Consider the following 24270-nt stretch of genomic DNA (forward strand, 5'->3'; position numbering starts at 1 on the left):
CAAGTTTGATAATTTAGGTTAAAGAAGAAATCAGTTCAGAAAACTCGTATTCCCGTATACTATTTGAATTTGATTGTAATGTTTTTCTAGTATTTAGGCATATTAAAATACCCCGATTATTTGATTATCAGATCTTTCTTATGTGATTATTTGATTGCCATTAAGGGTTTTTGTTAATGTTTTAAGATAACCAAACATTTTTGTTTCATTAATAACTCAATTATTCTTTGTTAAAATTAATGATCTGCGCCATGTGTGTCGCATTTAATATAATCTACCAAGAAAAGCAGTTTGAAAACTGTTACCTAGAAAAGCCCGTATGGCAAGTGAAAACAGAACATTTCGCGGTGTTTAAAATTATCCATGTTTAAGATCCCTTGAAGGATGTCAACAAGGGTGTTACGAACGAACGGATCGAAGGACAGGCAAGATGGAAACGTGGAATGTGTCAAAATACAATAACTCGACTCAACACATAGCAACCAATTAGTCCTCTATGAACATCTATTTTGGGAACGACAATTTAACCTGAAAAAGGGGAAGGGGACGAGCCATGCATTTATCTAAATAAAAAATGTCATGTTCTGGGTTTTTTTATGAGGAAAAATATGTTTTGACCAGGGAGTTGTAAAAAAGAAATCTGAGAGCGGAATTTTACCATATAAAATAATGTGAAAAAAAAAGATGCCGCTGCTAAAAATAAAATTGCAAAAACCTCATTCTTTCTCCAAAAACAAACATGTCCCCTTCAAGTTATATGGTTGGTTCCTAGCTGATATAAATCGAGGGCGCATAGCACGAATATAAGATTACCACCTTTGAAGCGGACCCTAATCAAGTCCTTCTACACTTTGAAATTGAAATTTATACGATAATATACAAAGTAACATGCAAAATCATAATATTAATGGACCACCTTTTCAGTAAGCTCCCTATAAGAATGCTTCTGTTTGGTTCGATAGAACCCGTCGAGCAGAGACGGGGATTCCTGTGCGGGTGTTGTTAATCTGTATGCAACAGCCAGTGCGCTAGCACCTTAAAGTATCACAACTACGGTGGTCTGGTAAAAAGCAACTTATCTTTTTACATACACCTTTTGGCTATAATAATTTCGGCTCCAAAATGCATAACACATTCGGCACTTCAAATATCAAACAATAAAACGCACTACACTTGCACCACCAATAAACACACGCATTCGGCGTATAAAATTACATACACCTTTTGGTTTATCTAGATTATACATAGCAGCGTTTCTCAATTTGGCTTTAAACTTTTCTTTCTTAATTCAGAGGACTTACACTTTGGCGGTAGCTTTTTGCTTTCTAAATCCTTTTCGCACATAAACATTTGTCATTAGTTTTTTTTTCTTTCTAATTCGGCGGCATCCTCTCAAACTTTCGCATTAGATTTTTAATATCAAATTTCCAGCACGGCTTACGGCATTCCTCCTTTACCATTGCTCCTTACTGTGTCTTTTTTGTTTGTTTTTCTTTATATAACTTTCAACATTAATTTTTTTCTTTTTATTATTTTTCATTATTTATAACTGTTAATTATTATTCTTTTGTTTATGTCCGTTTAAAAAATTTTTATTTTTGGTTTTAAAAAATATCAATTATATATGTAATTAAAAACCAATTGTTCAGAGAACAATTGAAGGTCTTTCCACCAGTAAGGATCTATTTCGATATGAAATATTAAAATTTGGTTTTAAATGTCAATTTGAGAGTCAAATGACAGCTTATTGTACGCTGATTCCAAAAATATATGGTTACTATACAGAAAGATATAAATAAGGGAGAACATTTTTTACTTCCGGTTTGAAAAATGTCACTTCTGGTATTGTTTGATAGTTTACTTGACACTGATTCCAAAAATATATGGTTCTATATACTTTTACATTAATTTAATACAAATCAAGCTACTTCCGGTTTACCAAAGGTCACTTCCGGTTGGCTTTTTCAAGTTCAAATGTCATGCAACCTAATGCAAAAAGTCCCATGGCTTTATCATGCATACTTATGAGGTAAAAGCAAAGGTCAAAATCTAGAACGTTAAATTTACCTACGACCTTGAGCTCAATTTCAAGGTCATAAACCAAGGACCTCAAATCAAAATACCCTAGGTCTTAATTATATATGATAAATGAGTTATATCACCATACGTGTAATTTTAAATATAATCGGGGAGAAAACTCCCATTACATGTCTCCGTACGCTTTCAACTCAAATTTACCTGTTACGACATATCGCAACTAACAATTCTGTAAAATATTTTGTCGATATCTTATAAGATTTCTGAAAATTAGTGATAACAAGCCAAAATCAAAATTTTGAACATGACCTTGACCTTTGACCTTGACCTCATTTTCATTTTTATGGACCAAGGACCTCAAATCAAAAGGCCCTAGGCCTCTATCACTTATGGTTTTCCAGTTAAAAATACATTTCACTTATATTAAATACAAAAGGGGAAATAACTCTCATATGGAATCTTTATACGGCTTCGGTCAAAATAAAACAGAACATCCTAAGGATATAACGAGCAATTTAGAAAAATAAATTTGTCGGTTTCTTATACGGTTGCGAAGCCTTAGAAATAACAAGAAAAACAATGATCGGGGAGATAACTCTTATATGGGAAAGTATTCGGTTAAGCGGTGTCAGCTTCAAAAGCGTATAAACTGTTCGATATCATATTCCAAATATCTAAGCGACATCTTGCGAAACAAAACAACTGCAAAGGAAAAAAATTAGGCGGAAGAAAAAAAAATAATAAATAAAAACCAATTGTTCAGAGAACAATTGAAGGTCTTTCCACCCATAAAGATCTATTTTGATATAGAAATATTAAAATTCGGTTTAAAATGTCATTTCCAGCGTCAAATGATAGCTTATTGTACACTGATTCCAAAAATATATGGTTACTATACATTTTTTTTTAAATAAGGGAGATAATTTGTTACTTCCGGTTTGAATAATGTTACTTTCGGTATAATTTGAATGTTTACTTGACACTGATTCCAAAAATATAAGGTTCTATATATTTTTATATTAAATAAGTACAAAAAATTGCTACTTCCGGTTTACACAAGGTCACTTCCGGTTGGATTTTTCAAGGTCAAATGGCTTGCAACCTAATGCAAAAAGTCCCATGGCTTTATCATGTATACATATGAGGTAAAAGCAAAGGTCAAAATCTAGAACGTCAAATTTACCAATGACCTTGAGCTCAATTTCAAGGTCATAAACCAAGGACCTCAAATCAAAAGACCCTAGGTCTTAGTTATATATGGTTAATGAGTTGTATGACCATACGCGTATTTTTAAATACAAGAGGGGAGAAAACTCTAATTTAATGTTAGCGCACCCTTTAACCAAAATGTATGTGTTACGACATGTCACAACTAACAATTTAGTAATAATATGTTGTCGATATCTTATAAGGAGTGAAAATAAGCCAAAATCAAAATTCAGAATATGACCATGACCTTTGACCTTGACCAAATTTTCTTTTTTTTGGACCAAGGACCTCAAATCAAAAGACCCAAGGTCTCTATCACTTATGGTTTACCAGTTAGAAATACATATCACTTATATCAAATGCATAAGGGGAAATAACTCTCATATGGAGTCTCCGGAACGCTTTGGTGAAAACCAAACTCAACATCCTGAAGATATAGCGAGCAATTTGGTAAAATAAATTTGTCGTAATCTTTTACGGTTGCGAAGGAGTAGTGGCCACAAGAAAAACAGTGTTTGGGGAGATAACTCTTACAACGTAACGTATTCGGTTAAGCGGTTGCCAGTTTCAAAAGCGTATAAACTGTTCGATATAACATACCAAATATCTAAGCGACATCTTATGAAACAACAATACTACGCAAGAAAAAAATTAGGCGGAAGAAAAAAAAAAAATAATAATAATTAAAAACCAATTGTTCAGAGAACAATTGAAGGTCTTTCCACCCATAAAGATCTATTTTGATATAGAAATATTAAAATTAGGTTTAAAATGTCATTTCCAGCGTCAAATGATAGCTTATTGTACGCTGATTCCAAAAATATATGGTTTCTATACATTTTTTTTTAAATAAGGGAGATAATTTGTTACTTCCGGTATAATTTGAATGTTTACTTGACACTGATTCCAAAAATATATGGTTTTATATACTTTTATATTAAATAAGTACAAAAAATAGCTACTTCCGGTTGGATTTTTTCAAGGTCAAATGACTTGCAACCTAATGCAAAAAGTCCCATGGCTTTATCATGTATACATATGAGGTAAAAGCAAAGGTCAAAATCTAGGACGTCAATATTACCTATGACCTTGAACTCAATTTCAAAGTCATTAACCAAAACCTCAAATCAAAGTTATGTATGGTTAATGAGTTATATCACCATACGCGTATTTTTAAATACAAGAGGGGAGAAAACTCCAATTTAATGTTAGCGCACCCTTTAAACCAAAATTTATGTGTTATGACATGTCGCAACTAACAATTTAGTAATAATATGTTGTCAATAACTTATACTGTTTTTGAAAAGAAGTGAAAATAAGCCAAAATCAAAATTTAGAATATGACCTTGACCTTTGACCTTGACCAAATTTTCTTTTTTTTGGACCAAGGACCTCAAATCAAAAGACCCTAGGTCTCTATCACTTATGGTTTACCAGTTAGAAATGCATATCACTTATATCAAATGCATAAGGGGAAATAACTCTCATAAGGAGTCTCCGGAACGCTTCGGTGAAAACCAAACTCAACATCCTGAAGATATAGCGAGCAATTTGGAAAAATTAATTTGTCATAATCTTTTACAGTTGCGAAGGAGTAGTGGCCACAAGAAAAACAGTGTTTGGGGAGATAACTCTTACAACGTAAAGTATTCGGTTAAGCGGTTGTCAGTTTCAAACGCGTATAAACTGTTTGATAACATATACCAAATATCTAAGCGACATCTTATGAAACAACAATACTACGCAAGAAAAAAATTAGGCGGAAGAAAAAAAAAATAATAATAATAATAATAATCAGAACAAAAGCAATAGGTCTTTCCACGGAAAAGTGGAAAGACCTAATAATCAGAACAAAATCAATAGGTCTTTCCACGGAAAAGTGGAAAGACCTAATAATCAGAAGAAAGCCAATAGGTCTTTCCACGGAAAAGTGGAAAGACCTAAATAATAATAATCAGAAGAAAACCAATAGGTCTTTCCACGGAAAAGTGGAAAGACCTAATTATATTTCTATACTATTGAATGAAAAGACCTCATTTTGAATGTCGCTTCTCTTCCTTCGACAACAAATTAATCATCATGCCTTTGAGTTGTATAGGTACCATGAATAGTCGCATTTGTCATCCTCGCTTATGATTATTCCTTTAAGGTAATTTTGGAAGGAAAACGAAAATAAAGGCGTCCGGATATTGTTTCCGTCATCGGACGGACTTTTAAGTCATAGACAAGACTTCCGTTTAGGTACTTGGGGACTTCGCGTTTTTCTATATACTATGAACATACATATACTATAAATAAAGTGTATTTGCTATTTACTATCAATTACAAGTTTACTATCAATCAGAATTAGGAAATTGGGCAACAAAGTGGGATATGAGATTACAACCGGCCAAATGTAATACGATGACACTCAGCAGGAATAAAAGTAATGCCAAGTTTGATTACATCCTTGCAGACACCAACTTCAACACTCCAAGACAACATTTCACCAGAGACCAAATGAAGTAGAATTAACCAAGTGTAGGTCACCGTCCGGCCTTTGAACAACGAACAAAACCCATACAGCATAGTGAGGTATAAAAATCACCAAAATGACAAATGTAAAACATTTCAACGAGAACACGAACGATCTGATTTGCGTACAAAACAATAAATGAAAAACAAATATGATATACCGCAACAAACGACAACCACTGATTTACAGGTTCCTAACTTGAGACAGGCATATACAGATAGTGGCGGGGTTAAACATGCGTGCAAGCGCAAAAGCCCCCATACCTCCACACACACACAACTACTAAGCTTGGACAGTGGTGTGACAGTACAACCAAGAGCAAGCTTAAAGATCGATCAAAAGCAAAAAAAAACTTTAAAAAACACAAAAGACACAGACCTCAGAGTACTTGCAGTTACTTAAGGATATTTCAAAGATAATGAAAACTAGTACAACATCATGTATCTAAGACTGAAATATCAATCAGTACACATCCAACATCCAGTGGATTTAGTATAAAGACCTCATTGACAGTCAGAGTAAAACATGAACTTATGCAATGCCAAAAATATAGGTATCTATGTATTACTGGTAAATTATTAAGCCAGGGATTTCGTTACCACAAATTACTTAAAACCTTTACTTAATTCTTCCATAGATACAAAGATTTGGTTTTGAAGTTTGGTTATACCTGTAGAAAACTTATTTCAAACGGGATAGCACATCCTCATTTTTACGGAGATGTTGTTTACCGTGCCCGGAAATTTAGAAACGATCCTGGTAAACTTATCGATCCTTTAAATAAACTTATTCTAAAAGGTTACCAATTCAACACTGTAATTATATTTTTTATTGGTATTAATATTGATTTTGTTTGCAGTAAACTAAAAACAAACTAAATATTATTGTTATATACATATGCACATTCATGGATCTACAATCTATCGATACCTGTATCTTGGCATTGCACAAGGTCATGTTTTTCTCTGACTGTTTATGACGTTTTCACACTAAATCCATTGGATGTTGGATGTGTACCGATAAATTAGTCTTTGGTGCGTGATTTTTTTTACTAGTTGCTAGTGGCTTTGAACTAGCTGTCAGTAACTGTGAGTACTCTCAGATCTGTATTTAGTGTCTTTTTGTTGTTGGGATGTACAAGTACCCGGCCACGTCCACTCTGTGTTTTTGTTAGATGTATTTTTATTTTTATCCATCTGATGAGTTTAGCCTTTTTCAACTGATTTTTATCGTTCGTTCATATGTTGTACTGTTACACAACTGTCTCATGTTAGGGGAGGGTTGGGATCCCGCTAACATGTATAACCCCGCCACATTCTGTATGTATGTGCCTGGCCCAAGTCAGGAGCCTGTAATTATTCAGTGGTTGTCGTTTGTTGCTATGTTACATATTTGTTTTTTGTTCATTTTTTTGTACATAAATTAGGCTGTTAGTTTTCTCGTTTGAATTGTTTTACATTTGTCATTTCAGGGCCTTTTATAGCTGACTATGCGGTATGGGCTTTGCTCTTTGTTGATGGCCGTACGGTGACCTATAGCTTTAAATTTCTCTGTCATTTGGTCTCATGTGAAGAGTTGTCTCATTGGCAATCACACTACATCTTCTTTTTTAAATCGACAGATTGTTGGACCGTGAATGTAGAAATGTGTATAGCAATAATATTCATAAAACTAAGAAAATGTGGTCAAATTGCCAATGACACAACTCTCCACCAGAGACCAAATGAATTTGTAAAAGAAATAGATCATTGATATAATGGAATATGTAGATATCTCTCTTCTTATTTTCATATGAGTCGGAGTTCCTTTAGACACTTGTCAAAAATAAGATCAAAGAAGCCAGATCATTTAATTTCACATTCAGATATATTGATGACGTTCTTTCAATTAACAATCCAAAGTTTTCTGATTGGCTTCAATTATTATATCCTCCAGAACTAGAAATAAAAAAAAACATACGAACACGGCTTCCACTGTCTCATTTTTAGACCTATACCTCGATTTTGACATAAGCGGTCATCTTAGTACCATAATCTATGACAAACTTCACAAAATTATTCATAGTGACCAAAATGGCTATGTGGAAAATAGATATATAGGGTTTAATATCAGACAGATTCAAGACATAATTGACTATTCTGATAAATTCAATGTAGATGGAGCAATCTTATTTCTTGAATTTTCGAAAGCGTTTGATTCTTTAGAATGAGAGTTTATGTACTGTGCATTAACAAAATTAAATCAGCTAGAAGATGACACAACATTTTTTGTTAAATCTAAGCAAAACATTTAGAGGCCCTTAATATGCTAGAGATGTTTTGTTTGTTGTCTAGTCTTAAACTGAATAGAGATTAAACAGAAGGTATTTGGCTAGGAAATCTGAAAAGTAGTAGAGATAAATATGACAAAATAAACTGGTCAACAAAGACAATAAGAGTATACTTTGGACATGATAAGATTGAATGTGAAAAACCCACCTTCGAAAAACAGTTTACTAAATCAGAGAAAATTATCATAGACTGGTATAAAAGACAACTTACTATATTAGGCAGAATAATTATTGTAAAATCTTTAATAGCTCCAAAATTAACCTTCTAAGCATCAGGAATCTTTATTAATAAAGACTACATATCAAAATTAATAAAAAAAAATATTTCAATTTGTCTGGGACAATAAAAGAGAAAAGGTCAAAAGATATGGTGTTTGTACAAATTATACTAACGGAGGATTGAACATGATTGATATAGATAAAAATGTTGAATCGTTAAAAAGAATTGGATTAATTTAAAAGATAAGTTAACAATGATGATAAATTTTCTATATGAACATAGATAAAACACAAGATATAGAGAATTTAAAAATTACCGTAACACCCCTTTCCTCAGAAATGATTAAAACGTGGGTGAAATTGAAAAACAGTAGAACAAAACAATTCTAAATAATTTGACTAAAATGAGAATACAAATATAATGAGGAAACAAATAAATAAAATTAAATGGTTAATGTTTTAGTCTATAATCAATGGAATAAAAATAATATACTATATATGAATGATATCCTGGATGATAATGGAGATATTTCTCAGAATTTGGTATTAAACAAACTATTATCTCATTGTCAAACCAATAGTTAAAGTTACTTAAAGATGAAAATTCGAAGCGAACAAAGGTTTCCTTTTACAAAAAATTGGAAATAGTATGTAAAAATCATACAAAGTATGAAACATGTGAAAGTATTAGATAAATCCTTATTCATCTCAAAATTGGAACTTACACTATAAGCTTGTAAAACCTAATCTGAAATAACTGACGAATGGTATTATGAAACTACATTTTTGATAACAAATAAAATATTTAGTATAAGTAAAGCATACTGCTTATCAAATAGAAAAGAAAAAAAGTAAATGTGTTCTCTATATTTAAATCTTAGTTTCTGTCAAGAGTAAATCACTACTAAGCAATGAAGCAAGAAGTAAGTTTTACCCTACAGATAATTACAAGTATTTTAAAAATATCTCCTTTTCCTTCTTAGCTATAACCGTTAAACCACATGTTTCAGTGACACTAAAGTCAAAATCTATAGTTATATACTCACAAATTGTAAAATTAAATCCCTATTGCATGTTTTTGTTTTAGTAGTATTGTATAGGACGATTTATTAGTAACTTAATGATATACGGAAGCACTGTTATATTGCCGGTGAATTGTAAATTGTAATTCATACTTATGTTTATAGTAATAGTATCAATAGGTTACCCTAAATCTATCATTTATAGTAGTCAGGGTTTCTAGGGAAAAATCTGTATCCTTTAACAGATTTATACACACAAGAAACTTCCCAAATATTTTGTCCTCGAGCATCACTGAAACTAAAATAAATTATCAAAATGCGCACCTCGTTTTGGAAAGTTCGTACGGTTTATTTGATGTCTTTCGTATCTTTCACATATCTTTTATAAAACTTTATAAAATTCTTTCGAAAAGAAAAACATACCAAAGTGAAAATAAAATTATGGACCGAACAAACAACTTTAAAAATCTTATGGTTTTTTAACCATTTTTTGTTTTTTGGCATATTAAATGTCCTGACTCTATACAAGCAATGAACCCACACTCTTTTTCAAAATTTCAAGAAATATAATTTTGTATTGTGTTAAAACAAAATGAAATATTTGAATGATATATTTTCTTTCTTGCTATTTAAACAACTCAGCAAGAATTCCACTACAACAGAAAATGAAAAGATAACTATATGTCCTCTTCAGCATTCTCAAAGAGGGACGAAAGATACCAGAGGGACAGTCAAACTCATAGATCGAAAACAAACTGACAACGCCATGGCCAAAAATAAAAAGACAAACAGACAAATAATAGTACAGATGACACAACATAGAAAACCAAAGACTAAGCAACACGAACCCAACCAAAAACTGGGAGTGATCTCAGGTGCTCCGGAAGGGTAAGCAGATCCTGTTCAACATGTGGCACCCGTCGTGTTGATTATGTTATTACAAATCCGGTAAATAGTCTAATTAGGTAAGTCACATTCGTGAAAAGGGAGGGTATTGTAGTTACGACATAAGGAACATATCCGATATCATCTGTGAAACGGTTATTCCATAACGGTCAACCAACTCGTGATGGCGTCCGTAAAATTTACGAAGGGATGATTTCAACTTCCCCATTTGGAACTCTTGGTTTAATAGCTTCCTTGTGAGCAGCAATCCTCTATGAAGGAAATCATGATAGGAAACACAAGCCCGGGAATATCGTATCAATTGGGAGATATATACTCCGTATGCAGGCGCTGCTGGAATGTTGCTACATAGAAATGCAAAGTTCATAATTAGGAAGCAGAAATCATCTCTTTTGTCGTAAAGTTTTGTTTTCAACCGACCCTCATTGTCAATTTCTAGATGTAAGTCAAGATATGAGACAGACTTAACTGTATATGTAGTATCCTTTATCTCTAGTTCAAGGGGATAAATTCGTTCAACATTGTCACCAAATTTTGTATTATTTAGTGAGAGAACATCATCTATATAGCGGAACGTAGAGTTAAATGTTCGACGGTATTAGTATTTGTAACGTACTGTATAAGAATATCTATTGAATAATTTGTGAGTTTGTTCTTTGAATCGTTATCTTTTTTCCTTTTATAACTAGTTTTCACCTTTACACCGGGAATTTATTGCAATACACACGTCGGTTTATTTTGCGTATTATACTCTGATATCCAGTTAGTTTCGATCATCCAGGCACTTAATTTTTCAAAGTATAGCGTCAGGGTTTTTAATGAAACCGAGATGATAATATATGACAGTCGGATTAACATAGGCGTTTTAGCTAGTTTAAATGGATAATATCCAAGACAAAGAACAAAGAAGTTGGTTTATGAGAATGATTGGTCGAAATAATCATGACGTCTTTTGAAGCCAAGTAACGTAGACCACATGTCCACCAAACTGTATGGAAGTCAGAAGTCTCTTAACGGAGAAAAGGAGACAAACACAATTTTACAATGACTATGATTAGGCGTTTTATGTTCGCATAGTACGTCAAAATATACGATTTTTGTTTATTTTACAAGTATTATTCATGAAATGTTTTTATATTATTTCATGAAATGTTTTATATATTATTTCATGAATTTTTTTGAAAGTAAGTGTATCAAAATTCTGACAGGAAGATCGAAAGGGGAACATAATTTATAAGAAAAAATATTAGAAGGTATGGTATAGCTCGTATAGAAGACCACACCGACCGGCACATAGTAGAGAATTTTAGGTTTTTGACGTACTTTAACGTAATTAATTACCACCGAATTAATTTTAATCAAAACAACAAAGTCACCCACGCTGTCAACACATGGCCATTGTTGACAAAAAAAAACAAAAACAAATGAATCTGGCGTCATTAAAACAATGAGAAAAGTCTAATTATTATCTATTAACATTTTTTATTTTAATATGACACAAATAAATATATACAAAAATACTTTCAACTTTCTCACAAATTTGAAAATAGAAATGAAACATATTACGGAGTGAGTTACAAAAATGAGTGAACATTCATAACACTAAGGTCAGTAGAATATGCGTTTTCATCAAGGTGCGCTTTATATTCGGGTGCGTTTTATGTAAGGAAAAAAACCACTCCTCCACCCAAAAAACGGCCGTGTGCCTTATATAGGGGTACGTTTTTTTCCCGTCAAGTACGGTAAGAGATTATTTGTGAAGTTTAGCCACAAGTCCACAACATATATTAAGTGGTAAACATATACAAAAGGTTGGTAAATAAGTGCATTTAAGATAACAAACATTTCAGAAATATACCTTGTCATCGATGTGCATGAACTATTTTCTTCTGGATGTTAAACAAGCAATAACCAATCAAAAATATATCATTCTAATTCCCATTTGTATTTCTAGCTTTATACCCTTTTTCATCAAAATTATCTTAATGAAAAGTCATGCTGGTTTAAAAGCATATTGTTACAACGTATACTCAACTGAATTAAATGGGAAAAAAACGAATTATCTCATTGTGTGATCTGATCGATTTGACAATTATAACTGATAAGGAAAGCATTTTACCTTAAATCCTTATTACTTGGTTGAGTTATTTTTTCTTTAAAAAGAATTAATTAATGTGTGCGTTTTTTTGAAAAGTAAGAGTATCAAAATTCTGACAGGATAGATATAAAGGGAAACATTAATTATAAGAATATTAAACAACAGACAGACCACACTGACTGGTACATAGTAGAGAATTTTTGGTTTTTGTCATACTTTAACGTAATTAACCTTAGCATTTCAAATAAATGTTTTTTGTTATCTTTCTTTGGCCATTAAACTTGTAAAGTAAACAAAAATCGTATACTTTGACATACTATGCGTACGTAATACGCCTAAACATGGTCATTGTAAAATTGTGTTTGTCTCCTTTTCTCCATTTAGTTCAAATGTATTTTAAAATAGCGTATTAGTTCTCACTTATATTTGAACATACGAAAATGCAAACTTTGTTCGCATGGACACAGGTTTATCTTAAATGATATACAGTTGACTTTTTTTCCTATCTTTGTAGAAAAAGAGTTTCTTTTCAACTAATTCTTCAATATGCCGCGTTCCGCGTTCAAAGAGTATACCGGAATATGAGTTTTCTGAACGTATTTCCTCTAAAAAGGATAAAGTCGTTCAAAGTTTAATGACACAAGTTCAGTAATTTAAGTAAAAGAAGAAATACGTTCAGAAAACTCAAATTCCCGTATACTCTTTGAATTTGATTATCATTTTTTTCTAGTATTTATGCATATTAATATACCCCGATTATTTGATTGTCAGATCGTTTTGATGGGATTATTTGATTGTCAGATCGTTTTGATGGGATTATTTGATTGTCAGATCGTTTTGATGGGATTATTTGATTGTCATATCGTTTTGATGGGATTATTTGATTGTCAGATCGTTTTGATGGGATTATTTGATTGTCATATCGTTTTGATGGGATTATTTGATTGTCAGATCGTTTTGATGGGATTATTTGATTGTCAGATCGTTTTGATGGGATTATTTGATTGCCATTAAGGGATTTTCTTAATATTTATAAGATTAACAAACATGATTTTTTTGGTATCATTGATAACTCAATTATTCTTTGTTAAAATTAATGATCTGTATCATGTGTGTGGCATTAAAATAATCGTCAGTTCGATAGAACAGCGACCACGCAGACCTATTTGTATTTAGGTATAGTTAGGTCGTTGAATTCCCTCAGTCCCAAGAAGACGGATACAAAGCATAATAAAGAATGACAAGTATTGACTTTCAAGTACAGAAACGTTTGTGGTAAATTATTTTTTTATATAAATGTGCTATTTTCTAATTCTTGATCACATTTTACTTTCGTTCAGTTGAAAGAATGTCCATGTTTTTGATAAGGGAGCAAACCTTTGATAATTAAGGGAGGAGGGTGCTTGGAATTTGTTTCTAACTTTTTTCGTCGAAACGATTACGCCTATATTTTTCTTCGCTTGCCCACACGCATTTTTTGTATCCGAGTCATCTTATTTTGCGACCAATTTATATTTATTCTGTCGTTTGATTTTGAAAATGCTCATCCAAAATTTGTTTCACCATAAATTTGGGTCCTGCCCGTTTATTTCAAATTTGATCTAAGCCCCCTCCCAAACAAAATTAAATGATTGCTGCCTAAGATCTATTCAAATAGATCTGATTGTATACGGAAGACCCTTATGAATAACGCATGAGCTTGTTTAATTTGTTCATTTAATTTTTCGGGGGAGGGAAGAGGGTAGTGATTTTGATGCGGAACGGAAATTTTTTTGGCAAGCTTCGCGGGCCAGATTATGTTAACATAAGAAAATTTACTTTTGAAAATTATTTAATAAGCAAATGTGTGCCATTTTTTTTTAACTCAAGGTGCTGGCCAACTCTTTTCAGTCAAAATCAGGGCCAGAATTGAGAATTATTCTCATCTTAAAACCTCCAGCAACCAGCAACATCCCCCCCCCCCCCCCCGAAAATCGAAGGGTCCGTGCCTGATACATGTATGTTATTTTATAATTAAAAAACTAATATATTATAACTATCCGACTGAAATGCTGAAGTCCGGCGACATGGGCGAAGCCGGGGTGACAACCACAATTTATATTATGTCTTATAATTGTAAGTCTAAGTTATTTGCGTTAACGTACGTAAGTTTCGTTTGAAACTTAAAATTTTATAATAAGACGTAGCTTAACCAGTTCGACTTATGAGTTTGAATGTCCCTTTGGTATCCTTCGCCTCTCTTTTACTACCACCACTAGTAACCCGAATTTGGCTTGAACGGCCAAAAAGGTATTAACGACATTTAAAAAAGATTGATTATCATTAGATAACGATTGACAAAAATTAAAAATTGTTTTTAATTCATTTCAATCCATAACAAATTATTTTAATACCAGTCAAATAGATTCCCTTGCGGTCATTCAAGTTAGTTTCAGATGTGGTTAAGCTGTGTCAAACTAATTAGCCACGCCCCCGTTAAACCAAATCAAACTGATGTTAAATCCTTTTAATCTTTAAAGTGACCGCCTTTTTGTAAGGTAAATCACTCAAGCAGAACAGCATCCCCGTTATCTATCGTTAATTTGTTACAAACGTTATCGATTTTAGTCAGAAAATACCTCCAACAAATATTCACAATTAACGTGCAAGTAAAGTTTGGTCTCTTACAAATACTTGGGGATTTTTTTTTAAATGGAAAGAGAATGCGAATGAGAAGGTCCTCATTGCACTCATAGGCTCGAGCCTAGAAGTGAAAGATGTTTTAAAAACAATTCAATAGAATATAATATATTAAAACAAATTTGTGATGAAAAATTATCACTTAAATTTCAATTTAAATTTGTCATTATTTAATGCATTGAATTGCTGTATTCCTGTATATTTACCTTTTCTCTTTTTTTGTACTCGTTATTTAAATAGAGACACATGTGTCTAAGAACAGTAATTATTTATTGTTTACATAGAAAAAATCGATACATCTTACATTTTCGGTAAAAAAAACTATAATTATACCGACATTTAAAATAGTTTGGATATAAAACAAGTTTGTGTTAAATAATAAAATTGATATAGATAATGTTGGCACTAGTTGAATTCATTGTGTAAACAGTTTAGTAGTGTGCAAAATTGTAAATTATAGATAAACAGCTCAATGAACAATTCAAACTGTGTAAAATTATAATACTGATCACTGGTACAAAACGTGCGTTCATTGTCGAAAAGAAGCAAATGTCAACCGAAAAATTGAAGCGTGGTTACGATTGTGTTACGTGATTGCTGCCTGCACGTAAAAGAGTTTTTGGCTTATTCTGTGAATATATAAGATAAATTTCAATCTGCAATAATGATGGCTTGGTTAAACGACCTTGACTGGCTATAAAGACCTCGCACGGTCGGCCCTGGCTTACACCCAATGGGGGCTTTTAAATAATGTGTTTTTCCTTAAGTTTGTGGAATTTAATACAATTATACAGGCAAAAACTTACCATAAATATTATAAAACAAGAATAGAAATTAATCATTTCCGCATTGCTGCTGTAATCTTATTTTATCAACTATATTTTAGGGGTAACTTGAAAAAAAATTGATTGACTGATTTAAATAAAATATTTCATCTAGGTGCTCGTTGAAGTCCACGTGGGTACATAATCAAATAAATTTCATTGGTTGGAACGTTTGAAAACTTTCAATCCAGGTGTTCTCATTGAAGTCCGCGTTCAAGTTTCAATTGGATACACAATATTGAAATTTTTTCAATCCGAGTTTATCTACAAATCGATGTCCACGTTAATATATAGAAAAACAACACTTTTATGATGCTTCCCACATAACGAAACTGGCTTTTTCGCAAATCAAAATTACTTTCCAATACTGATGAACAATATTACTACTAGAATATATTAGAATAAAATACAAGCATACAAAAGCCTGTTGTATTCGTCACAAATATATGGTCGATTTTCAGTGTACTATACTTATATGACAATAAAGACTTATTTACTTATGCTAAATAGCATTAATATTAGTCAAAGTCTAAACCAGTATCATAAAAAAGGAATAGGTAGCCTGAAATAATTGACTTTGAGTACTCAATCCTTGCCATGGTCGTTCTGTGCTATGATACACATGATAAATGCAGTACAATACAGTGAATACAAGTACCAGTAATATTTGATAACTAAATAAGCAATCATACAACTTGTCATACATGCATCTTTTTTTCAACGAAAATACTTAACTTAAGTAGCATTATATACAACCCTCATCGGTATCAAATATATAATATACATATATTTACACACAAAATTACACACATATATACACACCCTTACACACACACACGCCCAGACACACTCATACACCCACACAAACACAAGCACGCACCGATATATATATATATATATAATATATATCGGTTTTGTTAAAATATACTTTCTCACTTTTTTGGTCTTTTGGAAAATGTTGTTTGTGCTGTATTTAGACCCCTCTAACAAGAAATTTGTTTTGCATGCACACGTATAAAAATTGCGATTTTTATCCAACGCAATCATAGGTTTGAACGTTGTTTTCAATTTAGACTTGTTTATATATATATATATATATATATATATATATATATATATATAATTGAGGTATTATTTAATCAAGTCAGCCGTGGTGTACTTGTATTAGTGCAAATATGTGCACTCCATATAACATGTCAAGGGGGAAATAAGTTGGAACACCCGTTTGCTGTATCCGCCCCTGCTGTAATCAGTCACGTTGTTGTTCAAATTTGTTACTGTATATCATTTTTGTTTTTCGTTTTTTTACATAATAGTATTGTACATAAATCAAGACGTTAGTTTTCCCGTTTGTATTGTATTACATTTGTCATTTCGGGGACTTTTACCATTATGGGTTTTGCTCGTTGTTGAAGGCCATAAAGTGATCTAGATTTCTATACTTTTATGTAACTTGGTCTATAGTGGAGAGTTGTATCATTGGCAACCATACCACATCTTCTTATTTTCATATGAACATTTGAATCGATTTTCGATGTAAAAATTAAAATTATAAAGGTAAATGAATTACCAGCACTGCGTAACGTTTCTCAATAGACTATCCACTTGGACATTCGTTAAATAATTTGTATCAAGCTCAACAAATAATTTTGAAAATGCACTTCTGATAACTAGTAATGAACTTCTGATAATATGAATACCATGAATCAATATTTGAACTGCTTAATTTGTTATAGATATCTACATTTTTTTCAACATGTATGTATATGTACAACACAATATTACTCTAGCTTACAGATGAGAAAACATCTTTTTGAAAAAGTCCATCAATTGTTTTGAAATTCTTTTAAAAATAATTGCGGAAAAAAGACCGTTAAAGTGCGAGAAGGAAACATTTTTTTACGGAATGGCGAACGAAAGATCGGGTAAAAACTGCGATTGTTTGTCAATAACTCAAATTAAAAAAAAATGGTCATAACTGAAGATCAATGTCACACACATTGAACAGTTTTGTGATAATGAAAATAGCGAGGTTATATACTATAAATATTCGAATTTGTTAATCATACCACATCTTCTTATTTGTATATTAATCATGTGAAAATAAGAAAATATAAAAAGCAAAGTTAAGTATTGTGTGAATGACACGATTTTAATGACGATATTGAAGTCGCGTACATATACGAAAACACTATATGAATAAAAGGAGATGTGATAGATACGCTAGGGAGACAGCAACTCAACCATACAAATAAACAAAAAAAGTCGTCAACAATAGACTGTCAAACTAAAAATTGTTTCGATGGTTTTTCGTTTGTAAAAATTTACCAGGACTTAATTTTCAAATAATAATAAAAGAAAACCCATTATCATCCAAGCATTCATTTGGGGGAATACGGAATTTATCTATCAAAATATAGTACGTTACGTTTGACTTTCAAATCGTTTCAATATAACAAAAGGTGAACTGTTATAGCTCTTGTGTGCATCCTTTTCTAGGGATCATTTTGGCTAAAAAAGGTATTTTTTGTTTTGACTGAACATACGAAATTTTTTTCATCATGATTGCATCATGTTGATAAATTCAGAAATGTGGAGTGAATTCGGAACGCTTTACATAAGTCAACAAATATTTTTCGGGGACGCTGTCTTATAATAATAAATAAGTAAAAAAAAACGCAATTGTTTATTAAATGCTTCTTTTTCAAAGGCAGCACATTTTGTTTGGACATAAAACACAAATAAATCTAAAAACACAAATTAATCTAAAAACACACATAAAAATAAGGAGATGTGGTATGATCTCTCATCAAGAGATAAAATGACACAGAAATTAACAACTTTACATTCGTGTTGTCAGATTAATTCGTGTTGTCAGATTAAAATATCTTTAACACCCCAGTCCAAAAATACATTCTACTGAATTTACCATATATATTACGGTACGTCTAAACACTGATAAGGACTACCAAGGATTTGTATAGTGAGAAGGATTGGAATCTCGCGGTATATCGACACTTCTCGCGTATCGTGAGATGTTGCGTACTCGCCACTATAAATTTATACGCGCCTGTTAGTAAATATCCGGTCGAACAGCGTGTATTGCAAGATAATCATTTCTGACTTGTTTGTTGTTAGGTTTAGTTTGTTTTAGCATCTTTGATCAATATTTTGTTTTAATTCGCAAAGATATCACGATTCCTTCTGAGTATGTCATATTGAGGACCTCTCTCAAGCTGGAAAATAAACTTTGATAGTCGTTTACATTTGGCAGTTGCCGAAAATTATCGTAATTATGTTGTTGTTTTTCTTGTGATCTTAATTTGAGTAGCCCAACACATCTTTATGATACTAGTAATAGCTGTTTAAGATAACCCCAAAGAGAAGGTCAAAACAATTATTTATTTTCGCAGCTTGTCTTTGTCCTTTCTTCTAGTATATGAAACTGACCCAACTACCACAAGAGCATTGACCATGTTGACAGTTAGAGGAAATCATACAGTCTTCAAGAATAGTCAGTCTCCATACAATATCTGTATGTTGATTTTTTATCATAGTTAAGTTATGAATAAGTTTAACAGAATCAATATACATGTACAAATGTAAGGTCCGCAACAAATGAGCTATTAAATGAATTCATTGATTTTCAAGAATTCTCGTCTGTTCAAACTGCAAATACATGAGTTGCAACTGGAACTATAGAGGTTTGAGTTCATTGAAGGACTGGCAGGTTGTTAAAAATAAGTTCATGATTATAAACAACAGTAAAATAGAAACTGAAATGATATGGAGTAAATGTACATGTACATAGAACTAAATCGCACCCAATACATAGAAAACATAGAAAATTATCAATGAACATGGCTTTTATTCCTGTTCTTCATCTTGACAGTTGATGTAGGGTCTTCAACAATGAATGTATCATTCATATCCTAAAATCAATGGTTGTACCCATGGCAAGTACAAGTAAATTTCCCTTGTGAAAAACATTAGTAACACAAGCAACTAATAGCATTTTACGAATAACTTTGATGGGTTATCTGCTTATTGTGTCATACACCCTACTCATATTGATAATTTGTTTCACATTTTTCACGTTGTGGCCTTTTAGAGACAACTATACAATATGGGTTTTTCTCATTGTTGAAGGCTGTACAGTTGCCTATAATTGCTTACATCCACTTCATTTGAATTTGATGGATAGTTGTCTCATTGGCATTCATACATCTCCTTATTTTTATATTGGTAAAGATTTGACATTTTTTATTAGCATTAAGAGCATATATAAGTGGACAATCATTTCATTTTTAGGGGGTAAGGCAGGAGGATTTCTCTTGGACAGACTATTCACAAATAGTCAATATTATTTCATTTTTATCTGTTGCTCAGATTGTTTTTGTCACATAGCTTCATTTTCACTTTTTTACAAAATTTTTCATGCTTAATGTGAGGCAGAAATGCAGCAGCTTATTCATTTTCATCTTGAACGGGCAACATTATTTCTTCTACTTATTCTCACCAAGCTAAAATATTCATTCCCACATCACCCCACCTTCATCCCATTGACCCAATAAATCCATTGGTTATCCACTTTCAAAAAGTACCTACATTGTACCTAGAAAACCTATCTTAGTGAACACTGACCTGTCTTCATTTACATCCTTGTCCTTTGATCTCCTGATAATTGTCTTAATAGCAATCGTACCACATCTCCTTATTTTTATACCCACATGAAATATTTTAAAACATTCCTTATGAACCAAGCATGAAAGACCAAAAAATGGAACATTGTTACAAACTAAACTACAATCTGGGAACACCCAACCACAGAAATGCTGGTACCCGCTATGATATGTATGAAGACATGTATTCTGGATGTCTTGTAATAAAAGAAGTTAGTTCTTGCTAACAAATTTTATTAACACACAAAGCAATATTAAAACATGTTAATTTTCCAAGTCCTTTTTTAATTCCATTCATGACACTATTTGAATAAATATATAGTCACTGGTTGGATTTTACATATTGATAATGGTGATTTCATACTCTGGTTAACTTCCATCTTAAGTTGGTCACAGGAGCTGACACAATTTGTATTTGAATTTTTGGAACATAAAGTATCCTCTGCGACGTGTACATCATAGAAAATACATTCTACAAATGTATGTCTTCTAGAGGCTTGGTTTGATGCCTTTCCCTGTATTGCATGCAGTATGAGTGATCATTTTGTAAGTCAGAATATGGTGTTATTTCTTGCACTTTCACCACAAAGAAACATATCTCCTTTCTTTAACTTTGGTATCCTGAAAATAACAAACATTTTTTTTTGTAAGACTAAAATACATAAAATATAATTAGGGTTTCCCTGACATTTTCCATATTTTAAAATTATAATATTAATCCATTTAATTTCAAAGCAAAAAAAAATAAAACATTACATGTAAAACAAAATACACCTGCCTACGAATAAGAATCTAAAAATTACATTTTGTGGCAGTACTAGTACTAGTGCTGAAAGCTGTCAGAGCTGGCTAGAATTAATTCAACTAAGAATTTCTGTAAAAAATATTAAGAGATGTGGCACACTGGTATGATTCTTGCACAAATTCTGAATATAATGATTTTAAAGTAATTCTGGTATCAGTATTATTTTATATATATAATAATGCAGTTATCTGATTATTATCCACAGCCATAATCAACTATTGTCTTCAGAGAGAAGTACTATTAGAACACAAAATATCTTTTACATCTGAAAGTAAAAAACTTAATGCAAATATGATGTTAAACACTTATACACAGTAACTGAAATTTTATTACTTATGTATCAAGAGTAAGCTACTCTCCTAGCTGTCCATATATAAAAGTTAAATAATTATTTTTTATCAAATAACATTTAGAGAATTTTGCAGTAATTTAAAAACGAATAATTGGGCACTCGTCACTGCTGGGTTATGTATAATCTGTTACTGTTTAAACCATGTAAACAGATGTAATTTACATGTTCACTATAATAATGCTGGGATATGTATTTTATTGAAATTAATCCAGTTATCGTGGGTTTTATGGTATACATATATATATATATATATGTGAACATTAACAAAGTAACACGTGTACAGTTCATAATACATCACAAAAATAATAAAATACAAGACATGAATTTATGTAGAATATGGAGTCTGGTCAGAAAAAGTTCAGAATTTTAAAGTCCGCATTGGCACATTATACATCCTGTAATGTCTCTACTAGACGATTATTCTGGATTAAACCAAAGGCATGTAAATATACAGAACACCATTGAAGGTACCATCTTTTATCAACAATACATCCGGTCTTATACATATTATATTACAGATAAGCCTTTAGATGCACAGCATCATATCAATGTAAAGCTAGATAACTCTAGATACTTATAGAACGATACTACAATCCCTTCCTTTTTTCTATTTTTTTTGTATTAAAGTGAATTAATCTTTTTAAACTAAACTAAACTGAAATAAGATTCTATTAGCTATTAATCAAATTAAAAAATTCTAAATACTTAAAAAAATCTAAATACTTATTATCCCTGTAAAACTTTACTTATTAATTTTCTCGGGTTCTTATTGAAAATTAAATGAAAATTAAAAAATTATAAATCAAAATGTATATTTGTTTCTTTCAAATACTAATGTCCAATAAAATCAAATTGAAAATTCTTTACAAGTCTATTTTAATCAGTTCATAATGTAATCTTTCAGTCTTGCTGGTAATTGGCGATTTCTCTTCGGTCGCACGCGGCTAATTGCGGTTTCTACATCATCAATCTTGTTATCGTTATCAGCATGACATACATCTGGTGTTTCCTCGGACACTATTTCGTTTGAGATAATTACATTTTCACATTGATTTTGATTACTTGTATTGACATTCTCACTTAGATTATTATCTAACATATTTTCGTTTGGCACATTTTGTTGCTCAAATTTTTTCACATGTGTGACATTGCGGCGGTATTTAATTCCTTGATCTGATTGAATTAATACACTGTTACCCATTTTCTCTAATAAAAGTAACGGCTTATGATGAAATGTAGTGGATAATTTATTTTCTTTGTTCTGTTTAACGAGAACTTTATCTCCCGGTTGTAACTCACTTTTAACTGCTTTTCGCTTTTCATCAGCGTACATTTTCCCCTTTTCCTTTCGTTCACGGTCCTTATCTCTGACTTCTATATCTTCTTTAGAATGTCCAAGTTCGGGTAGTTTTGTTTTTATTTGACGCCCAAATAATAATTCGGCTGGACTGGCTCCAGTTGTTGAATGTGTCGTTGCACGATACATAAACAAATACTTCTGAAGTTCTTCTTTCCAGTTCTTATTTTCCGCGTGTGCAATCTGAAGTCGTTTCAGAAAAGATCTATTTTGTCGCTCGATTTCTCCATTGGCTTGCGGCCATAACGGTGTAATTCGACGGTGTGTTATGCCATTCTGCTCACAATACTGTTTAAAATATTGGCTAATAAATTGTGGTCCATTGTCAGTCTTAATGGATATTGGCAATCCGTGAGTTATAAACATTTTATCCAATGCTTCAACAGTTTTCTCGGCATTTGTTGACTTCATAACAGCAATTTCTGTCCACCGTGAATAATAATCCACAACGCAAAACAATAAATCTCCTGATGGAAGTGGTCCAAGAAAATCTGCTGCTAAGTGTTCCCACGGTCGCGACGGTAACGCAGACCTTTGCATAGGTTCAGGCCTTTCTGGTTTAGATACTAATTGACATCCATAACATTGTCTACACCACTGTTCAATGTCACGGTCTATGTTAGGCCACCATACTTTTGTTCTGAGTCTCTGTTTCATAATTACAATGCCGGGATGACCTTCATGAGCAAGTTGTAAGATTCGTTCGCGAAGTTTGCTGGGTACAACAATTCTTGTTCCTCGGATTATCAAATTTCCTAAAGCACAAAGCTCCGATTTAACTGTCAAATACTGTTTGTATTTTAACTCATACCATCGACCAGTTCGTAAACATGTCCTTATTTCGTTAAATTCGTCGTCATTTTCGGAACTCTCTTCGATTTCGCGAATGTTCATAGCTACGGGAGTGGCTTCGTCCACTATCATACGTAAATATTCCTCCGTTTTATTGTATTCGGGTTTCTGCTCGTTTGTAGATAATAAACGGGACAGCGAATCTGCAATGTTTTTCGCTCCTGGTATATGTTTAACAACATAATGATATGTTTGCATACGTAAAACCCAACGTTCCACTCTAGCACAAGGCTTCGATTTCGGCGAAAAAATGAATTCGAGCGGCTTGTGGTCAGTTAATAGCTGAAATTCTTTCCCAAATAGATATACGTGAAAACGTTCACAAGCCCACACTAAACCAAGAGCCTCCTTCTCCGTTTGCGAATATCTCCTTTCAATTTCGGA

This window comes from Mytilus californianus, unplaced genomic scaffold (genome assembly GCF_021869535.1).
Source record: "Mytilus californianus isolate M0D057914Y unplaced genomic scaffold, xbMytCali1.0.p SCAF_7, whole genome shotgun sequence".
Classification (NCBI taxonomy): Eukaryota; Metazoa; Mollusca; class Bivalvia; order Mytilida; family Mytilidae; genus Mytilus; species Mytilus californianus.